At 46.0% G+C, this 20,644-nt stretch overlaps 1 protein-coding gene and 5 non-coding genes across 12 annotated transcripts in view; all 6 read right to left on the reverse strand.

The window, feature by feature from the left end:
• TEX14 (testis expressed 14, intercellular bridge forming factor) overlaps window positions 1-20,644 on the reverse strand; it is a 140,088-nt gene that overhangs the window by 115,756 nt on the left and 3,688 nt on the right. The gene's annotated exons all lie outside the window — the stretch shown is intronic.
• LOC127484526 (U1 spliceosomal RNA) lies at window positions 618-781 on the reverse strand. The gene has a single exon (XR_007911587.1). It is a non-coding gene; the product is annotated as a U1 spliceosomal RNA (small nuclear RNA).
• On the reverse strand, window positions 3,722-3,885 carry LOC127484548 (U1 spliceosomal RNA). Its single transcript, XR_007911610.1, has one exon. It is a non-coding gene; the product is annotated as a U1 spliceosomal RNA (small nuclear RNA).
• On the reverse strand, window positions 9,803-9,966 carry LOC127484537 (U1 spliceosomal RNA). Its single transcript, XR_007911598.1, has one exon. It is a non-coding gene; the product is annotated as a U1 spliceosomal RNA (small nuclear RNA).
• On the reverse strand, window positions 16,319-16,482 carry LOC127484552 (U1 spliceosomal RNA). Its single transcript, XR_007911615.1, has one exon. It is a non-coding gene; the product is annotated as a U1 spliceosomal RNA (small nuclear RNA).
• LOC127484515 (U1 spliceosomal RNA) lies at window positions 17,562-17,725 on the reverse strand. The gene has a single exon (XR_007911576.1). It is a non-coding gene; the product is annotated as a U1 spliceosomal RNA (small nuclear RNA).

The raw sequence follows: 20,644 nt of genomic DNA on the forward strand, positions 1-20,644 counted from the left end.
GGGAGACCTGGAAGAAGCTCCTGGCTGCTGGCTTTGGATCTGCACAGCTCTGGGCGATGCGGCAAATTGGGGAGTGAACCAACAGATGGAAGACCTCTCTCTGCCTCTCCTAACTCTCAAATAAATAAAAATAAATCTTAAAAAAGGGGGGGGGGATGGATGGGAGGGAAGTTATGGTTGGGGGAAGCCACTGTAATCCAAAAGCTGTACTTTGGAAATTTGTTAAATAAAAGGTAAAAAAAAGAGAGAGAGAGAGAGAGAGAGAGAGAGAGAGAGAGAGAGAGAGAGAGAAAAGGCCCTTATCCCCACCCCCCACCTTGGACTTTTCAGCTCCCAAAACTATGAAAAACAATTCCTGTTCATTATGCCGCAACAGGTTAAAACCGCAGCCTATATAGCACTGGCCAAACGGATGCCAGTCCCCGCTGCTCCCTTTCTGAGCCAACTCTAAGAAAACAGCAGAAAATAGCCTAAAGCAAAAAATAGCAGCCCCATAGGATATTCACTAAGGACCAAGTTGTATCCACACAGGAAACCAACAACGAACAACAAATATCTTGTCAAACCACCTTTGTAAGACTAAAGGACACTTAAATCTACCATTCAAACACCAACACCAGGGGAAAGCGCGAACGCAGTCCCCCACTACCACAAATTATGCAGTCGAGTTTCCCACATTTGGGGAAATCGCAGGGGTCAGCACATCCGGAGTGCAATGGATGAGCCTCGCCCTGGGAAAACCACCTTCGTGATCATGGTATCTCCCCTGCCAGGTAAGTATGAGTTGCTAGCTTTGTCTGCTACCATACTCCCTTCATCAACATACTGTTTAGTAACGGTCAATTGTAATCCGGGTTGTTTGCGTCCTCATTTAGAATCTATACCCTTTTTCATCACAAATGAATCAGGGTGTATATTTTCTTTTGGACATTCGACGGAATTCTGCCCTATAAAAATCGAATTACAACCAACCGGCAACCTCCGCGCTCTTATCGACATATCCCCGCCTTCGTGGTGACGTCACACACTTCCAGGCTTTCTTCCTCAGACAGTGAGGAAAGACACCGAGGAGAGTGGCTAAAGAGACCGTAAAATGTCTTGTTTGGGGTGGGCATTGAGCACAACGGTTAGGAGTCGCTTGGGACCCCCGCAACCACGAACAGCGTGCCTGGATTGCAGTGCCCGCTGTGCCTCTGATCCGGCTGCACCCCGCGGGACTGCTAATTCTGGCTGAAGTACTGGGGTACTTGGCTCCCACGTGGAAGACCCTAAGGCTACTGCCTTTAGCCTGATAGCTGGCATTTGGTGAACGGGCAGATGAGTGCTTACTGCCTCTCCCCCTTTCAAATAAATATAACAAATAAATGAATAAATAATTTAAAAAATTTTTTTTGGTTTTTCAGACACACCCAACGGTTTTGGTGTGGATTTGTGAACCTAATTTTGTGACCTGAGGGAGTGATCCAGCTGACCTTACAAGGTTCTAATCATCAGACTGAGAGTCACTTGCTTCTTAAATAGAGAAGAACTTCGATGGCCAGTACTGTCCTGGGGTGGTTTGTGCACCGGAATTCCAGGTATGGGCAGAAGGCAGCTGCCACCTGCAGGTTGTAACCCCCAGACCAGCTGGAGCTCCCTAAAGAGCTCCGCATCACTGGCCAATGGAAGGAAGGTCATGAGTACCACTGACCAACCAGGAACTTGGACACGAGCTGGCCAGCCACCACTCAGCCCCGATTTCCGTCTAAAAGAACCTTCACCCCTAACTCCACGAGGAGCCTGGGAATTAACAGTAGCTGCCTGGCTCCTTGCTCTGCACTGTCCAATAAATACCTACTTTCATCCACCACCCCAATGTCACTGACTGCCTTTCCGCGCATCAGGCGAGGGGACCTAGTTTGAGGGTTCTACAGCAATCTCTCAACTACTTTGGGGTGTTGCTCAGCAACATCAATGGAATTATTTTCCTCTTGGTACACGTGATTTTTTTTAAAAGCTTACCCCCATCTTTTAAAAATACTTTTGGAGGGTATTTTTAATTATTACAATAGTGACAAGTGTCTCTTGTAGATAATTTGGAAAAGACAGGAAAGGTTTAAAAATAAAATAAAATCGAGGGGAAGAATCACCATGTTCCCAATCTGCATATATTCAATGCATGACGTTGTATTCCTTAAACAAAATTTAAAAATAAAATAAAATCTACCAAAATGCCACTAAGACGAATATTTTGACCTTATATGTTGTAATTCAACTTTTTATTCCTTTATATTTAAAGGGAATATACTTCATATGCTATTTTATAACATTTTTCATTCATTATGCTATACACTAGCTCATTATTAATTCATATAAAATATGCAGTTGTTCCCTATTATCATTACATATAACTGCCATCAGCATATAGACATATTTTTGTAACTAATTATGGCTTCTTAGAGTAAATTCCTACTTTTCACTTTATTTCAGTTTTTTTTTTTTTTTTTTTTTTTGACAGGCAGAGTTAGACAGTGAGAGAGACAAAGGTCTTCCTTCCATTGGTTCACCCCTAAAATGGCCGATATGCCAATCTGAAGCCGGGAGCCAGGTGCTTCTCCTGGTCTCCCATGCGGGTGCAGGGCTCAAGCACTTGGGCCATCCTCCACTGCACTCCTGGGCCACAGCAGAGAGCTGGCCTGGAAGAGGGGCAACCGGGACAGAATCCGGCGCTCCAACCGGGACTAGAACCTGGGGTGCTGGCATCGCAGGCGGAGGATTAGCCTAGTGAGCTACGACGCCGACCTATTTCAGTTATCTTGAGATGTGCTTGAAAGTATTTGGCAGAGTAGAGATGACTTGTCTGAAAAATAGGACAGTATTGTGACACAGCAGGTTAAATCACTACCTGTAATGTCAGCATCCCACATGGGCAATAAATAATTCAAGTCTCAACTGCTCCACTTTTTCTAGATTTATTTATCTGAAAGGCAGAGTTACAGAGAGGCAGAGGCAGAGAGAGAGCAAGATCTTCCATTCACTGGTTCACTCCCCACATGGCCGCAACAGCCAGAGATGAGCCGATCCGAAGTCAGGAGCCAGAAGCTTCTTGCAGGTCTCCCTTGTGGGAACAGGGTTCCCAAGGATTTGGGCCATCTTCTACTGCGTTCCCAGTCTTTAGCAGAGCTGGATCAGAAAAGGAGGAGCCGGGACTCAAACCAATGCCCATATGGGATGATGCCGGTGCCACAGGTGGAGGCTTAGACTACTACGACACAGCAATGGTCCCAAATAAATACATCTTTTAAAAACATTCTTGAGAAACTACTTTTCCCAGATTCATCTTTCACTTTCCCGAACTCCAGATCTCATCTTAATGTCTGGGTTCACAGTTATAAAAACGAGGGGGCCAGCCTTGTAGCACAGTGTATTAAGCTGCCTATTGCAGCAATGCTGGTATCCCACACTGGAGAGCCTCATTCCAGTCCGAGCTGCTAAGCTTCAGATCCAGTTTCATGCTAATGTGCCTGGGGGGGAAAGGCAGCAAATACAGGTCCTTGCAGCTGTTACCCATGCAAGAGATCCTGATAGAGTTCCTGGCTACTGGCTTTTGACCTCAGTTATTGCAGCCACTTCAGGGATGAACCAGCTGAAGCAAAGCAGCGTAAACAAAATGACAATGGATGAACAACACACACCCACAAACACTCAGAGGCCTTAGAACTGTTGTTAAGACACCATTAGCCAGGGGAGAGCGCGAACGCAGTCCCCCACTACCACAAATTATGCAGTCGAGTTTCCCGCATTTGGGGAAATCGCAGGGGTCAGCACATCCGGAGTGCAATGGGTGAGCCTCGCCCTGGGAAAACCACCTTCGTGATCATGGTATCTCCCCTGCCAGGTAAGTATGAGTTGCAGCTGCCCCCAGCACGGGCCCAGTGCTGCATACACATTGTACAGTTCGGGTGGTTTCTGAAACGACTCTGGGGCTTTACCTGCGAATTACCAACCAAAAGAAAAGAGATTTTCACACTATAGCTTAGTACTTGTGATATAGATGATATGACTATGTCTTCAGGGAACGCGCTTCCAAAATCGCTCGGAGTCTTTAATCTACATACTCCACCTCCCGGCGTCACGTCATACGCAGGCCCAGCCCTGCTGGGCGCACGACAGCGGCTTCCTCTCGGCGGACGGCGCCGTTTATCCCGTTTAGCTGCTCCTCCTGCCCGCGCTGAGGGACGTGAAACCGGGCTATTTTTCTGACAAAAACGCAGCCCTCCCCCAGCTTTTCGCGTAGCCAAAGACCTTCAGGTAGACAGCTGAGAGCTCAACTTTAGCAAACGGGCATGGATAGGATTTTATTCCGAGGCAACTTCGTGCCTTCCCAGTACACTGACGCTCTGACCAGCTCTGTTGCAAGCGAGGAACAGGGCGTGCTAGCTGGGTGTATGTACTGCAGAGTAGGGGTTCTGGAACCCAAGATCTGGACTGCAACTCAGTGTTCACACTGGACAACTCGAGACAAGGTTCTAGCCACTGAACCTGTTTGGAAAATACGCATCACTGACCTTGGAGAAGTACTTGTGATAATTAAACCAAATAAAGTAGCAAAGCAACAGCCTAAACTGTAACACATAATTATAACTTGTGAATCAGGCAACCCAATGAAAACCTGAAAACAAACCAATACTAACAGCCACCATCCAGTACTGAGTGCTTACTATGTGCCCCACTTTACTTATCTTTGTAACTCAGGTGGGAGTTAGAATCATCGCTGTTTCACAAATAAAGAACCCTGAAGCATGACAAAACTTAATTGCTTGCCAGGCTTTAAAAACTCTTTGCCTTCTCTCTCTCTCACCTCTCATCTTTTGGTTCACTCCCCAAATGCACACAATGACCAGGACTGGGCCTGGCCAAAGCCACCGTTGAGTCCCAGCTGCACTCCCAGTTCCAGCTTCCTGATGATGTGCACCCTGGGAGGTAGTGATAGCTCAGGAGTTGTGTTCCCAGCTGGAAATCCAGGCTCCTAGTTTTGGCCTGGCCCAGCCCTGTCTGTTGGCAGGTATTTGGGAGGAGAAGATGAACAATGGATCTCTGTCAGTCTCTGTCTCTCTGCCTTTCAAATAAAAATAACTCTGCTAAACAAGGAAGGATGGGAAGGAACTTAGAGACAAAGGGATAAAGTTTTTTTTTTTTTTTTTTTTTTTTTGGACAGGCAGAGTTAGACAGTGAGAGAGAGACAGAGAGAAAGGTCTTCCTTCCGTTGGTTCACCCCCCAAATGGCTGAAGTCAGGAGCCAGGTGCTTCTCCTGGTCTCCCATGCGGGTGCAGGGCCCAAGCACTTGGGCCATCCTCCACTGCACTCCCGGGCCACAGCAGAGTGCTAGACTGGAAGAGGGGCAACCGGGACAGAATCCAGCGCCCCGACTGGGACTAGAACCCGGTGTGCCAGCGCCGCAAGGTGGAGGATTAGCCTAGTGAGCCGCGGCGCCGGCCTTAAGTGTTTTCACCACAAACAAGTGATAAGTATGCCAGGTAACACATATGTTAATTAGTTCAATTTAGTCATTCCATAATGTATTCATATTTCTAAACACTATGCTATATACAAAACATAAACATTTTTTGTCAATTAAAAGAATGTCAACCTGAAAGGTATGAGGAAAAAGGAGGGGAGAGCTTCAGTTTTGGAGTGCAGCAGGCCCAAAGCTTGGGAGAGATTGTGCAGTGAATGAATGTCTGCAATGGAAAAAGCCAATGGAGCAAGCTAGAACTACATTAGGAGTCAAGTGCATCCAGAGCTTAGGCTGGCTCAGCAGTTAAGTGAAAACTCAGACTTTATGGCAAAAGGGAGACACAGAAGAGTTTTCAGGTGAGTAATGATTGGTTGCTTTTTACTTTTTATAATAAAGATATATTTATATATTGGAAAGACAGAGAGAGAGAGAGAAGGTGATAGAGCATGCATCCATTGGTTCATTCCCCCAAATGGCCACAATGGCAAGGGCAGACCAGACAGAAGCCAAGAGCTTCACCTGGAACTCCCAAATGGGTGCAGGGGTCCAAGTAGTTGGGCCATCTTCCACTGCTTTCTCGAGCCCATTAGCAGGGAGCAGGATTGGAAGTGGAGCAGCCAGACTGGAATCGGCATTCATGGGGGATCCTGGTGTCCCAGGCAGAAGCTTTACCCACTACACCACAATGCTGGGCCCCGGTTAGGCTTTTTATCTATTTTTAAAGAAAGATTTATTTGGGGCCTGTACTAATGTGCCTGGGAGGGCAGTGAAAGATGGCCCCAGCCACTCACATGGGAGACCTGAATGGAATTCCTAGCTGGCCCAGCACTGACCGTGAAGTGATGGCCATTTGGGGAGTAAACCAACAGATGGAGATCTCCCCACCACTATCACTCTGCCTCTTTTTCTTTCTTTTCCTCTTTCTTCCTTCTTTCTTTCTTTCTTTTCTTTCTTTCTTTCTCTCTCTCTCTCCTTCCTTCCTTCCTTCCTTCCTTCCTTCTTTCCTTCCTTCCTTCTTTCTTTCTTTCTTTCTTTGATTTATTTACTTATTTGAAGGCAGAATTACAGAGAGGCAGAGGTAGAGAGAGAGGTCTTCCATCCGCTGGTTCACTCCCCAGATGGCTGCAACAGCAGGAGCTGTGCTGATCCAAAGGCAGGAGCCAGGAGCTTCTTCTGAGTCTCCCACGTGGGTGCAGGGCCCCAAGCACTTGGGCCATCTTCTACTGCTTTCCCAGGCCTTAGCAGAGAGCTGGATCGCAAGAGGAGCAGCCAGGACTAAAACCAGCACCATATGGGAAGCCGGCACCGCAGGCGCCAGCTTTACCTGCTTCTCTTTGCACATGTTTTTAATTTCTTCTACCCAGGTGTTTCAAAACTTCTCCACATTTAAACAGTACTCAATGACAGTGGCATTACTCCCAAAGGGAAGTCTTGAAAATCTGTGGGGAGGCCGGCGCCGCGGCTCACTAGGCTAATCCTCCGCCTTACGGCGCCGGTACACCGGGTTCTAGTCCCGGTCGGGGCGCCGGATTCTGTCCCAGTTGCCCCTCTTCCAGGCCAGCTCTCTGCTGTGGCCCGGGAGTGCAGTGGAGGATGGCCCAAGTGCTTGGGCCTTGCACCCCATGGGAGACCAGGAGAAGCACCTGGCTCCTGTCATTGGATCAGCGCGGTGCGCTGGCCACGGCAGCCTTTGGAGGGTGAACCAACGGCAAAAGGAAGACCTTTCTCTCTCTCTCTCTCTCACTATCCATTCTGCCTGTCAAAAAAAAAAAAAAAAATGTGGGGATGTATTTTGTACAGTCATGGCAAACGCTTGCATATTGAGGGAGATCAGAATAGGAAATCCTAAAATATACTTGAGTTTATTTCCAGGTGGCTATTCTGAGGTACTGCAGACACAAGAATGAGACTAAAAAGTAGTCCTTTTGTAAAAGCAAACTCACATCTATATATGTTAGTAAACAGTGGGTGCAACGAAGGCTTTTCTATCTATTTGTCTAGGAAAGATCTTTTCACAAGAGATTGGGGATCTGGCATTTGGCCCTGACAAAGAGTATTGCAGGTGACCTTCAGATGACTGTTACCTGAGAGACATTATCTGCATAGGACAATCTTTGTTCAGTAGTCGCTCACACTTCTATGACATGCATTACCACCTACCCACCCCGGAAACCTCAAGCTCCTATTTCTGTAGCTCAAAATGCTATTTGAGCTTCAATCTTCTGAGCCCTTTCTTTGAGCCTCATACTTTGTTATCTCATGTCTCTGCATACTAATAAATACAGGAATGAAAGTAAAAACTTCCCCTGGAATGCAATGACGACGCCGCGGCTCACTAGGCTAATCCTCCGCCTAGCGGTGCCGGCACACCGGGTTCTAGTCCCGGTCGGGGCGCCGGATTCTGTCCCGGTTGCCCCTCTTCCAGGCCAGCTCTCTGCTGTGGCCCAGGAGTGCAGTGGAGGATGGCCCAAGTGGTTGGGCCCTGCACCCCATGGGAGACCAGGAAAAGCACTTGGCTCCTGGCTCCTGCCATCGGATCAGCGCGGTGTGCCGGCCGCAGCACGCCGGCCGCAGCGGCCATTGGAGGGTGAACCAACGGCAAAGGAAGACCTTTCTTTCTGTCTCTCTCTCTCACTGTCCACTCTGCCTGTCAAAAAATAAAAATAAAAAAATAAAAAAAAAAGAAGATACATAGATCTATTATGTGTTTAGTGGTGATTACAGTGCAGTTACCCACTACCCAAACAAATTGGGAGCTTACAATGCTTTTTCATAAGGTAGGGAAAGAAGAGCCAATGAGAACAATTTTTAGGGAGACAGTGAATGATTTTTAGAGAAATTCAGTGGGTCTGGAGAAACATACAATGACCTGGGACAAAGTCCACTGGATTTGCAGAACAGATAATGGATTGTAAGTGATTCTCTTTAGTACTGAATGGACTAAAATAGAAAGCAATAGTATGTGGCAATTCCTCCAACCCATCTTGGGAGTGTTCTGTAACAGCAGGAAGCTGGAATTAGAACCAAAGTGCTGTAGCGCAGCGGGTTAAAGCCCTGGTCTGAAGCGCTGGTATCCCATATGGATGTCGGTTCTAGTCCCAGTTGCTCTTCTTCCGATCCAGCTCTTTGCTATGGCCTGGGAAAGCAGTAGAAGATGGCCCAAGTCCTTGTGCCCCTGCACCTGAGTGGAAGACTTGGAATAAGCTCCTGCCTCCTGACTTTGGATCAGCGCAGCTCTGGCAGTTGCAGCCAACTGGGTAGTAAACCAGAGGATGGAAGACCTCTCTTCTATCTCTCTCTGCCTCTCCTCTCTCTTTGTAACTCTTTCAAATAAATAAATAAATCTTAATTTTTTTATTTGAGAGGTAGAGTTACAGAGAGAAGCATCTCCCATCCACTGGTTCACTCCCCAAATGGACACAATGGCTGGGGCTGGGCAGGCCATGAGCAGGGAGCTGGAGCAGAAGTGTAGCAGCCAGGATTCGAACTGGCACCCATATGGAATGCCAGAGACTTTAACGCAGTAGACAAGGCACAGCCCCTGTTAAATGCTTAAGTAGAAAGGACTAACAAAATAGTGACCCAAAACTACAATGCAATTGGTTGGATTTAGAGAAAAACACTGTTCAAGAGAATAACATACCCTGGCTGTTTCAGAATTCAAATCAACCTAGAGAACCAGCACAAGAAACCTAATTGCTCTTTTCTCAAAATAGCAATATGATCCAGATGGATGCCCATGCTGAGGAAAATCACCTCAGTCAAAAGGCAAAAAAAAAAGTATGAGACCTCAGCAGACAATGCACTACACCAAACCAGCACAATACCTATATAGACTTCTCAACCAAATTACATAAAATAGTCGATATGTCTAAAAAAAGACCCCTTCACAAAAACAGTCAGCTGCTGTACAAGTCTCACTCACAGCCATAACTTCCCTCACAATGACTAGCCCTTACAGGACTAGAAACTTCCTTTTTTTTTTTTTTTTTTTTACAGGCAGAGTTAGTGAGAGAGAGACAGAAAGAAAGGTCTTCCTTTTGCCATAGGTTTACCCCCCAATGGCCACCGCAGGAGCCAAGAGCTTCTCCTGGTCTCCCATGGGGTGCAGGGCCCAAGCACTTGGGCCATCCTCCACTGCACTCCCGGGCCACAGCAGAGTGCTAGACTGGAAGAGGGGCAACCGGGACAGAATTCGGCACCCTGACCGGGACTAGAACCCGGTGTGCTGGCAGAGCTAGGCAGAGAATTGGTCCAGCGAGTCACGGCAACAGCTTAGAAACTTCCTTTTAAACCAAAGAAATCAGGGGAGAGCGCGAACGCAGTCCCCCACTACCACAAATTATGCAGTCGAGTTTCCCACATTTGGGGAAATCGCAGGGGTCAGCACATCCGGAGTGCAATGGATGAGCCTCGCCCTGGGAAAACCACCTTCGTGATCATGGTATCTCCCCTGCCAGGTAAGTATGAGTTGCTCAGGCCTGAGGTCTGTCATAGCCTGCTGTACACAGCACTAATTACGTATGGTCCCCACATAAATGTTCGGCTAAAAGCTGCATATAATGATGTGAAATTAATCAAAGCACTCTAAAACCTATGAAAAAATCAGCAGCCGTTCAAAGTTCCCCAAATTACACTCTGAGACATACAAGTGTGGAAGAAGCACCCTTTCCCAGTCTGCACTGCGATTCTTCATCTACATATCACCCGCCTCCACAGATGACGTCAGCCCTGGGACTCACTTTCCGCATTCACAATCAGTCCTTCCTCTTTCCCTAAAGACGAAGCTTGTAAACAGCATAATGGCATGTGATAATTTTTTCTTTGTAAAGATTTATTTATTTACTTGAAAGGCAGAGTGATAGAAAGAGAGATCTATCTGTTGTTTCATTCCCCCAAATGCCTGCAACAGCTGGGTCTAGGCCAGGCTGAAGCTAGGAGCCAGGAAAGCCATCCATGTCTATCACACATGTAGCAGGAACCCAAGTACCCGGGCCATTCTCCTCTGCCTTCCGAGGTGTATTAGCAGGGAGCTTTATGGGAAGCATCGAGAAGCAGGGACTCAAACTGGCACACCCCAAAGGGGTTGCCAGCAGTACAAGGCTAGCCCTAGTGTGATAATTCTTGCTGTTTCTTTTCACCTTGCAGCCTACTAGCACACTATTGTTGACATTTTCTTTCATAAACGTAGTAATCAGATGCTTATTTTTTGAGTGTGAATATATGTAATAGTAATAAAGTTATATGTAATTATATTTAATAGTACTAAAAATAATAATGGTAGTAGTAGCTGGGAACACATACATGGCACTTATATGTCAGACACTGTTCTAAGTATTTTACATAAAGTAAACACATTAATCTTCATAATCATTCTATGAAGTAGGTACAACTGTTCTCTCCATCTTTACAACAGGCACAGAAAGAGTACCTTTAAATTTAATAGTATATCCAGCCTTATTCCACTTGATGAACAAATTTTTTAAATGCTCACAGTCGGGCCTGGCGCCATGGCTCACTTGGCTAATCCTCCTCCTGTGGCACCGGCATCTCATATGGGCGCCGGGTTCTAGTCCCGGTTGCTCCTCTTCCAGTCCAGCTCTCTGCTGTGGCCCGGGAAGGCAGTGGAGGATGGCCCAAGTGCTTGGGCCCTGCACCCCATGGGAGACCAGAAGGAAGCACCTGGCTCCTGGCTTTGGATCGGCCCAGCGCCAGCCCTAGCAGCCATTTGGGTTGGTGAACCAACGGAAGGAAGACCTTTCTCTCTCTCTCTCTCTCTCTCTCACTCTCTGTACTTTTGTCAAATAAATAAATAAATAAAAATCTTTAAAAAAAAATAAATGTTCACAGTTCATTTCATCCATTCATTCAACAAGAGTTTGTTGTATTCCTATTGTTAGGGCCTTAAGAGTGGTAAAATGTGTAAGGATTAATCTCTCTTTCCGAAGAACCCAGAACCCAGGGAAGTAGAAAAGATAAGGCAAATGAAAATAAGAAACCCGGGGCCACCTGCAGTGTTGGCATCCCTTCTGAGTCTCGGCTACTCCACTTCTGATTCAGCTCTCTGCTAAAGTGCGTGGGAAAGAAGCTGAAGATGGCCCACGTTCTTGGCCTCCTGTACCCCTGTGGGAGACCTGGAAGAAGCTCTGGGCCCCTGGCTTCAGGTCAGCCCAGCTCTGATCATTGTGGCCACTGGGGAGTGAACTAGTAGTGGAAGACTCTTTCTCTCTCTCTCCCTCCCTACCTCCGTCTCCCTCTCTGTAACTTTGCTTTTTAAATAAACCTAAAAAGAAAGGCAAGCAGGCAGGCAGGCAGGAAATGTGAAACTTGCCCTAGTGTTCCTCTTTATCTCTTATCTCAAGTAGAATTCCTATTCATTGCATCAGTCTGTGATCAATCATTCTTTGAGGCAAGAAGCCCCTGCCAAGGATAGCACAGTTTCTCACGCAATGGATCCTTCCTAACCCTGGCTGTTATAAAAAGAACAAGAGATGGGCTGGCGCCATGGCTCACTTGGTTAATCCTCTGCCTACGGCATCCCATATGGGTGCTGGGTTCTAGTCCTGGTTGCTCCTCTTCCAGCCACAGTCTCTGCTGTGGCCTAGGAAGGCAGTGGAGGATGGCCCAAGTACTTGGGCACCTGCACCCACATGGGAGACCAGAAGAAAGCACCTGGCTCCTGGCTTCGGATCGGCAGCTCCAGCCGCGGTGGCCATTTGGGGGGTGAACCAACAGAAGGAAGACTTTTCTCTCTGTCTCTCTCCCTCACTGTCTGTCAAATCAAAAAAAAAAAAAAGAGAGAGAGAGAGAGAGAGAGAGAGAAAGAACTTCTCCAGAGGAAATTAGGGCAGGCTCCCTTGAAGCGATGACATTTAAGACAGGTCTTAAGGAGTGTGAAGACAAATGTAATATTATTTATGAAAGAACAACAAAAGGCAGGCGCCATGGCTCACTAGGCTAATCCTCCACCTTGCGGCGCCGGCACACCAGGTTCTAGTCCCAGTCGGGGCGCTGGATTCTGTCCCGGTTGCCCCTCTTCCAGGCCAGCTCTCTGCTGTGGCCAGGGAGTGCAGTGGAGGACGGCCCAAGTACTTGGGCCCTGCACCCCATGGGAGACCAGGAGAAGTACCTGGCTCCTGCCATCGGATTAGCGTGGTGCGTCGGCCTCAGTGTGCCAGCCGCGGCGGCCATTGGAGGGTGAACCAATCAATGGCAAAAGGAAGACCTTTCTGTCTCTCTCTCTCACTGTCCACTCTGCCTGTCAAAAAAAAAAAAAAAAAAAAAAAAAAAAAAGTATGAAGGGAATAAAAGGTTACCTGGGAACTGGGTTGGAGGTTAAGGGCATGTTTCTATGCGCTATTTATCAAGAAGTCTATATACATGTAATTCAAGTAAACGTTAAGGAATGAAATAAAAGGGGGACAGGACTTAGCCCTGTAAAAATGGGCACTACATGTAATCCAAGAGGAATGTGTTCTACCTAGATACTACACATCTGGTCAGCAAGAGGGATGGAAAATACTTTTTTTTTAAAGATTTATTTATTTATTTGAAAGTCAAAGTTACACAGAGAAAGAAGGAGAAGCAGAGAGAGAGAGAGAGAGAGAGAGAGATCTTCCATCCACTGGTTCACTCCCCAGGTGGCTGCAATGGCCAGGGCTGTGCTGATCCGAAGCCAGGAGCCAGGTCTCCCAAGCTGGTGCAGGTCTCTCACGCTGATGCAGGGGCCCAAGGACTTGGGCCATCCTCTACTGCTTTCCCAGGCAATACCAGAGAGCTGGATCAGAAGTGGAGCAGCCAGGACTCGAACCATTGCCCATAAGGGATGCTAGCACTGCAGGCCGGGGCTTTACCCGCTATACCACAGCACTGGCCCCGGGATGGAAAAATTAATCTGCCTATAGTACCAACTTAGAGGAAAAATGAAACAAAGATTCTCTCTGTCTCTCTCTCTCTCACTGTCCACTCTGCCTGTCAAAAAAAAAAAAAAAAAAAAAAAAAAAAAAAAAAAATGAAACAAAGAGCTATCATAGATTTACCAGGGCCTAAGAGTGGAGAACTACAGAACCCTAAATGTTTTTGAGGAGACAAACAGGAAAGTCAAAGTCAGATCTGACTGGCTCCATGGGCAAGTGAACTGTGTACTAGCTCAGGGTCCTGCACTTGGGACTCCTTACTTGGTTCATTTAAAAAAAAAAAAAGATTTATTTATTTATTTGAAAGAGTTACACAGAGAGAGGAGAGACAGAGAGAGCAAGGTCTTGCAACCACTGGTTCACTCCCCAGTTGGCAGCAACAGAGCTATGCTGACCTGAAGCCAGGAACCAGGAGCTAATTCCGGTCCCAAGGACTTGGGCCATCTTCTACTGCTTTCCCAGGCCATAGCAGAGAGCTGGATTAGGAGTAGAGCAGCTGGGTCTCAAACCGCGCCCATATGGAATGCCGGTGCTTCAGGCCAGGGCATTAACCCGCTGCACCACAGCGCTGGCCCCTCCTTACTTGGTTTAATACTCTGCTACCAACACCTTGAATTCTTTTTAACTAGGAGCTCTTAGGACCTGCGTTGTGGCACACAGGGTAAAGCTGCAATGCCGGACGGGATGTCAGTTCGTGTCCTGGCTGTTCCACTTCCGATCCAGCTCCCTGCTAATGGCCTGGGGAAAGCAGCAATAGATGGTCCAAGTGGTTGGGTCCCTGCTAACCACGTGGGAGACCTGGAAGAAGCTGCTGGTATCAGCCTGGCCCAGCCCTGATCTTTGTGGCCATCTGGGGAGTGAAACAGTGGAGGGAAGATCAGTCTGTCTCTCCTTCTCTCTAAAACTCTGACATTAAAAAACAAAGAAACAAGAAGTTCTCATTAACATTTTGTAAGGGGACACGATACATAGTCAAGGGAGGAAAGATGATGTACATTTTGTAGGGAAGTTCAAACTTTCCCTCTGAAGGCTCAATATTTGAATCTGCTGAGATAAACTGTGAATGGACAGAATAACAGTAGAAAAGCCTTAACAAATGTATTTGATCATGGTTTTATGTGATGGGAGAGGCTTTAAAGACCCAAGGTAAACTATCCATTTATATGCTTAGGTTCAGTGAAGCTTGGACAGCTGAACAGAAATATGATTGGATAAAAAGGATATGATGATAATAATAGACTGAGTGGGGAAACAGCAAGGCCTGTCCAGATTCTTCCCCTCTCTTCCTTCAGGGTAGGGGACAGGACCCTTCCTGGAATACAATGGGGGTCTTAAGACAATCAATCAAACATAATTTCATTATGGCCAACTTTTTTAAAAATTTATTTGAAAGAATTAGAGGGAGGAGGAGGGAAGGAGATAGATATCTTCCATATGCCGGTTCGTTTTTTCTTCCCTCCCACCCCCGGAAATGACAGCAACAGGCTGAAGCCAGGAGCCAGGAGCTTCATCTGGGTCTCCCACGCAGGTGCAGGGGCTCATTAAAAGGGAGCTGGACCAGAAGTGGAGCAGCCAGGACTCAAACTGGCACCCAGATGGGATGCCAGCATTGCAGAGGCAGCTTAACCCTCTAGGCCACAGTGCTGGCACCCTATGGGCAACCCTTACACAGCAAAGTGGGGAAAAGTTAAGAGCAATACTTTTGGGTTTTATGGCTGGCTTTGCAGAAAAGGGGCTCTGGTTTCTCTAACCCACTTTGGGGAAGAGGGATTCTAGTTTCCATTGCTTGCCTTGGGGAAGAATGAGCCGCAGTGACACAGTATGGCAGAAGGTTGGACCAAAACTTTAATTTTGAGACCTTCATTTTGGGATGTCTCTTTTCTTTTATTTTTTTAAATATTTATTTGAAAAGCAGAGTTACAGAGAGGCAGAGACAGAGACATTATACAGCCTATTTCACTGCCAGCACCCTGCATGGACTTCACAGGTGAGCTGTACTGGTCACTTCTGTCACAGGAGGACTTCCTGAAGCTCATGCCTGCTTACTTTAAACCCACCAAAAAGAATGATCCATGGGGAATCTCCTTGAGAAATGCCTTGGACCACAACAAAGACTTGGATCTATGTTTGTCTTTCAGATCCTTTCTCCCAGTGATGAACCTCTTATGTGACTTTCAAGCATAGTATGTACCTCCTAAACCTGTAGGTGATAACATTCCTCCCTCCCCCATTTTGTATCTGTCCTAATCTTTGAAAGGGTGTCCGTGAAGGTGTGCTCTCCATCTTAAAGATCCTAAACCAAAATAATATATGACATGTCAATTTATGCAAAAAATCCTAAAGCATTCACCATAAAAAATTAAAAAAAAACCTTTAAAACATTCATAAGCAAAGTTCACAGGAAACACGATCAATACCTTAAACCAATATATTTCTTTGAAATAGCAAGACTACTTGGAAAATGAATTTTTAAAATCATTTTACAAGTAAATGATTCCATTTCCTAACATTTACATGTCTACTTGCCGTTTCTAATAATTCTCCACATAATCTACAACCCCCCTAATTTCTTTAATGGGTTAGGATAAAGTTTTGCATACCATCATCTTTCCAAAGCAGAAAAGTAAGAAAACTTTCAACTGGAAACAAACTAAAATTATACCATATATAAGGGAATGATGGAGAGATGAAAGCATTGAGGCATGTGGAAAGCCAGAAATGGTAAACTAAATGGCTCAGCATGAGAAAAAGAATAATCACACCCCGTGTGCAAGGAGTTAGAGTCAACTGAAAGTATAATAAGAACAGCAGCTTCCAACCACTGCCAACAAAACCAGAAGATGTATACATCCTGCCAAGATATCTCCCCATGATTCTTAGCATACTGTTTTTAAACTGAAAATACAGGGGAGAGCGCGAACGCAGTCCCCCACTACCACAAATTATGCAGTCGAGTTTCCCGCATTTGGGGAAATCGCAGGGGTCAGCACACCCGGAGTGCAATGTGTGAGCCTCGCCCTGGGAAAACCACCTTCGTGATCATGGTATCTCCCCTGCCAGGTAAGTATGAGTGTCATGGACTGCTTGACATATTACCCTCAGATTCCATACACTCTACAGATAGGGTCACTGCATTTACAAAGTTCCAGACCATCACTTGTGACATAGAGGTTTCTCCAAATTTTAACAGCCAAAAAATAACATTTTGTATACTGAAATACTTTCAAAAACCCAAGCAATGTATGTAGAGTGTGGACAAGACCAGAAGACATAGCGCTCACATACATAGCTCAGCCCCTTTGGTGACGTCATAATTGCACGACGAATATGAGGCTATTGGCAAAAATGTCGGTGACCTAATTCTGGTAATTTATGAACCTTACTTCATTTATGTGGCAAAGCACATTTTGCAGACGCGATTAGAAATCTGGAATGGGGGCCGGCGCTGTGGCTCAGTAGGCTAATCCTCCGCCTTGCGGTGCCGGCACACCGGGTTCTCGTCCTGGTCAGGGCGCCGGAGTCTGTCCCGGTTGCCCCTCTTCCAGGCCAGCTCTCTGCTATGGCCCGGGAGTGCAGTGGAGGATGGCCCAAGTGCTTGGGCCCTGCACCCCATGGGAGACCAGGAGAAGCACCTGGCTCCTGCCTTCGGATAGGCGCGGTGCGCTAGGCGCGGTGCGCTGGCCGCAGCGGCCATTGGAGGGTGAACCAACGGCAAAGGAAGACCTTTCTCTCTGTCTCTCTTTCTCTCACTGTCCACTCTGCCTGTCAAAAAAATCTGGAATGGAGGGGCCAGCGCTTGGTTAATAGGGGAAAGCCATCAGTATCCTTTACGGGAACCGGCTGGAACTTCAGCCTCAGCCGTTCTACTTTTGATCCAGTTAGCAACTAACTGCTGGAGAAGTGCTCGGCCCCCCGAACCCAAGATAAAAGTTTCAGAAGTGAGATCGCCCAAGCTCTGGGCCAGCCATTACAGCATGAATCTGGGATGGGAGACATTTCACATCTTTTGAAAACATGATACTAACAAGGGTTAGGATTAAACCAAAGCAAAGAAGCTGGATAGAACCATACAAACATACGCAGAAAAAACCACAAAGAAACCGCAAAAACCTGAAACTACCATACTCTTCCTTTGAACAAGAAAAACCAGGGGAAAGCGCGAACGCAGTCCCCCACTACCACAAATTATGCAGTCGAGTTTCCCACATTTGGGGAAATCGCAGGGGTCAGCACATCCGGAGTGCAATGGATGAGCCTCGCCCTGGGAAAACCACCTTCGTGATCATGGTATCTCCCCTGCCAGGTAAGTATGAGTTGAAACGGTTGCTTGGCATCTCACTCTCATATTCAAACTACTTCAAAGTTAAGGTAATTTTTATCATGCAATCTAGCGACGTTCCTCATTTTTCAATAAAAAAATTCAAACTGCAGTAACAAAACATCAGTATTTCTATTTATGGTTATGCCAAAAATCTTGGGAAATATAAACCTAGAGTGCTAAAGACCGGCAGCCACTGCACTTAATCTACATATTCCACACCCCTTTTGCTGAGCTCATTTAGCGTCCTTTTCCTAGTATACTGGCAGATGCTACTGAACTAAAACTTAAAGATAAACCTACATAAACTTTTGCCTTCAAAGATTTGTCAATATTGGTATCACTGTGATTTCTGACACAGTTCACCTACTTGTTGTCCATGTAACCTGAATGAGCAAATCTGAAAAGATGAAATCTGGAAAAACTAAAATTGACAATTCACAGCATGTATTGTTCAATATATATCAAGTCAGTACAAATCTTCAGGCTTACGTGCAGCCTGCTCCCTTTCAAACATGAAACAAATGATCATCTTCACTTGAGAGATGAGTTGTACAAACGCTAATTCTAATTTTGAAGGGAAAAAAACAGGGAAGAACTGAGTTCCCCGCTTGAGGCCCACAGTGGGACAGATGACTGTCATCACTGGAAAACACCTTTGTGACCAATGTCACCCCTCCTGTCTCAAACAATGGCTAAGAATTCACATATTCCAGGCCCACCTAATACCGTGATCACAATTCTCAACCCTTTCCATTCATTCCTCACAGTACATTAGAATTTGAGTTTCTAAGTTGAACAGATGTATTCTTTAATTGTCTCTGCAACATTACTAGAACCACCCTATTTCCCAATTCTTACATAAAAGATTTCTTCTTGTAGTCTCTTCTCTTTCAAAATAAATTAGCCACTTTTATATCTTTAAAACAGGAAGAAATTACTGCTATATTAAAAATAATCGTAATTAGGCCGGCGCTGTGACTGACTTGGCTAATCCTCCACCTGCGGTGCTGGCACCCTGGGGTTCTAATATAGGCTGAGGTGCAGGGTACTAGTCCCAGTTGCTCCTCTTCCAGTCCAGCTCTCTGCTGTGGCCCAAGAAGGCAGTGGAGGATGGCCCAAGTGCTTGGGCCCTGTACCCGCATGGGAGACCAGAAGGAAGCACCTGGCTCCTGGCTTCGGATCGGTGCAGCGCTGGCCATAGCGGCCATTAGGGGAGTGAACCTTTCTCTCTCTCTGTCTCACTGTTTACAACTCTCTCTCTGTCTCTCTCTCTCTCACTGTCTAACTCTGCCTGTCAAAAAAAATCGTAATTAAAGATTAACACACAATAACCAAGAACACAGAAGTGTCCAAAATAGGAAGAAAAAAATGGGGCAGGGGGAAGGGGATTTTGTGATGTAGGGGAAAATTACTACTGAAGACTTTTTTTTCCAACAGACTATCAGTTCGATTTTTATATATTTTCTTCTGTAAACAAGTATTATATGTGTGTTTTATGCATATAAAGAAATAAAATCTATAAATATTTTTATGTGAAACAAAAGTTAAGATATCTCAAAATCTGATTGCAAACTATTTGAATAAGGGGAAAAGGTCATACATAGGACCTATACTGGTAATAATCACCAACAATTCTTAAATCCCAAATGCCAGTTTCAGATTTGTGGTTAGCAGTACATTCTTATTTTGTTTTTAAATATTTTATTTATTTTTTATTTGAGAGGTAGAGTTATAGTCAGAGAGTGCGAGAGACAGAAAGGTCTTCCATCTGCTGGTTCACTCCCCAAATAGCCTCAAAGGCCAGAGCTGGGCTGATCCGAAGCCAGAAGCCAGGAGCTTCTTCCAGATCTCCCATGTAGGCACAGCGGCACAAGCACTTGGACCATCTTTTATTGATTTCCCAGGCCATAGCAGAGAGCTGGATCAGAAGAGGAGCAGCTGGGACACGAACTGGTGTCCATATGGGATGCCAGTGCCTCAGGCAGAGGCTTAGACTACTACACCACAGCACCGGCCCCTATAATTAAGACTTAAAGAGAAATTCTGACACACACTATAAGATAGATGAACCTTGAAGATATTATGTTAAGTCAAATAAGCCCAATCACAAAAAGGATGGATTCTATACATTCCACTTATATGAGGTATCAAGTGTAATCAAAGTCATTGAAACATAAACTATAATGGTGGTTGCCAGGAACTAAGAGTAAGAAATGAGTTTTCTTAATTAAAAAAAATTTATTTGGGGCCAATCCTGTGGCTCATCTTGTTGATGCCCCAGCCTGCAGTGCTATCATCCCATATGGGCGCTGGTTTCAAGTCCCGACTGCCCCATTTCTGATCCAGGTCCTTGATGATACACCTGGGAAGGCAGTGAAAGATGGCCCAAGTGCTTGGTTGGGCCCCTGCACCGGTGTGGGAGACCCGGAAGGGGCTCCTGGCTCCTAGCTCAGATCAGCTCAGCTTTGGCTGTTGTGGCCGTTTGGGGAGTGAGCTAGTGGATGGAAGACCTCTCTCTCTGTCTCTACCACTCTCTGTAACTCTGTCTTTCAAATAAATGAAAAATAAATGTTTAAAAAATTATTTTACTTTTTACTTGAGAAGCAGAGACACATAAAGCCAGAGGGAGTGTGTGTGCTCTCACTGCTGGTTCACTTCCCAAATGTCTGCAATAGCTGGGAGCTGGGAAGTAGTTCAGATCGCCCATATGGATGGCAAGGACCATGCCACTTGAGCCATAACCTGCTGCCTCCTGGGGTGTACATTATCAAGAAACTGGAATTGGGAGCAGAGTCAGGACTAGAATTCAGTTAACTTCAGTTGGAACACCAGTGTCCTAATGAACATCTTAACTGCTAGACCAAACACCTGCCGTGGAGGTTGTTTTTTCTTTTAAAGATTTATTTATT

The sequence above is a fragment of the Oryctolagus cuniculus genome, chromosome 17 (assembly GCF_051225735.1).
Source record: "Oryctolagus cuniculus isolate XC-2025 breed Fujian yellow rabbit chromosome 17, ASM5122573v1, whole genome shotgun sequence".
NCBI classification, from domain to species: Eukaryota; Metazoa; Chordata; class Mammalia; order Lagomorpha; family Leporidae; genus Oryctolagus; species Oryctolagus cuniculus.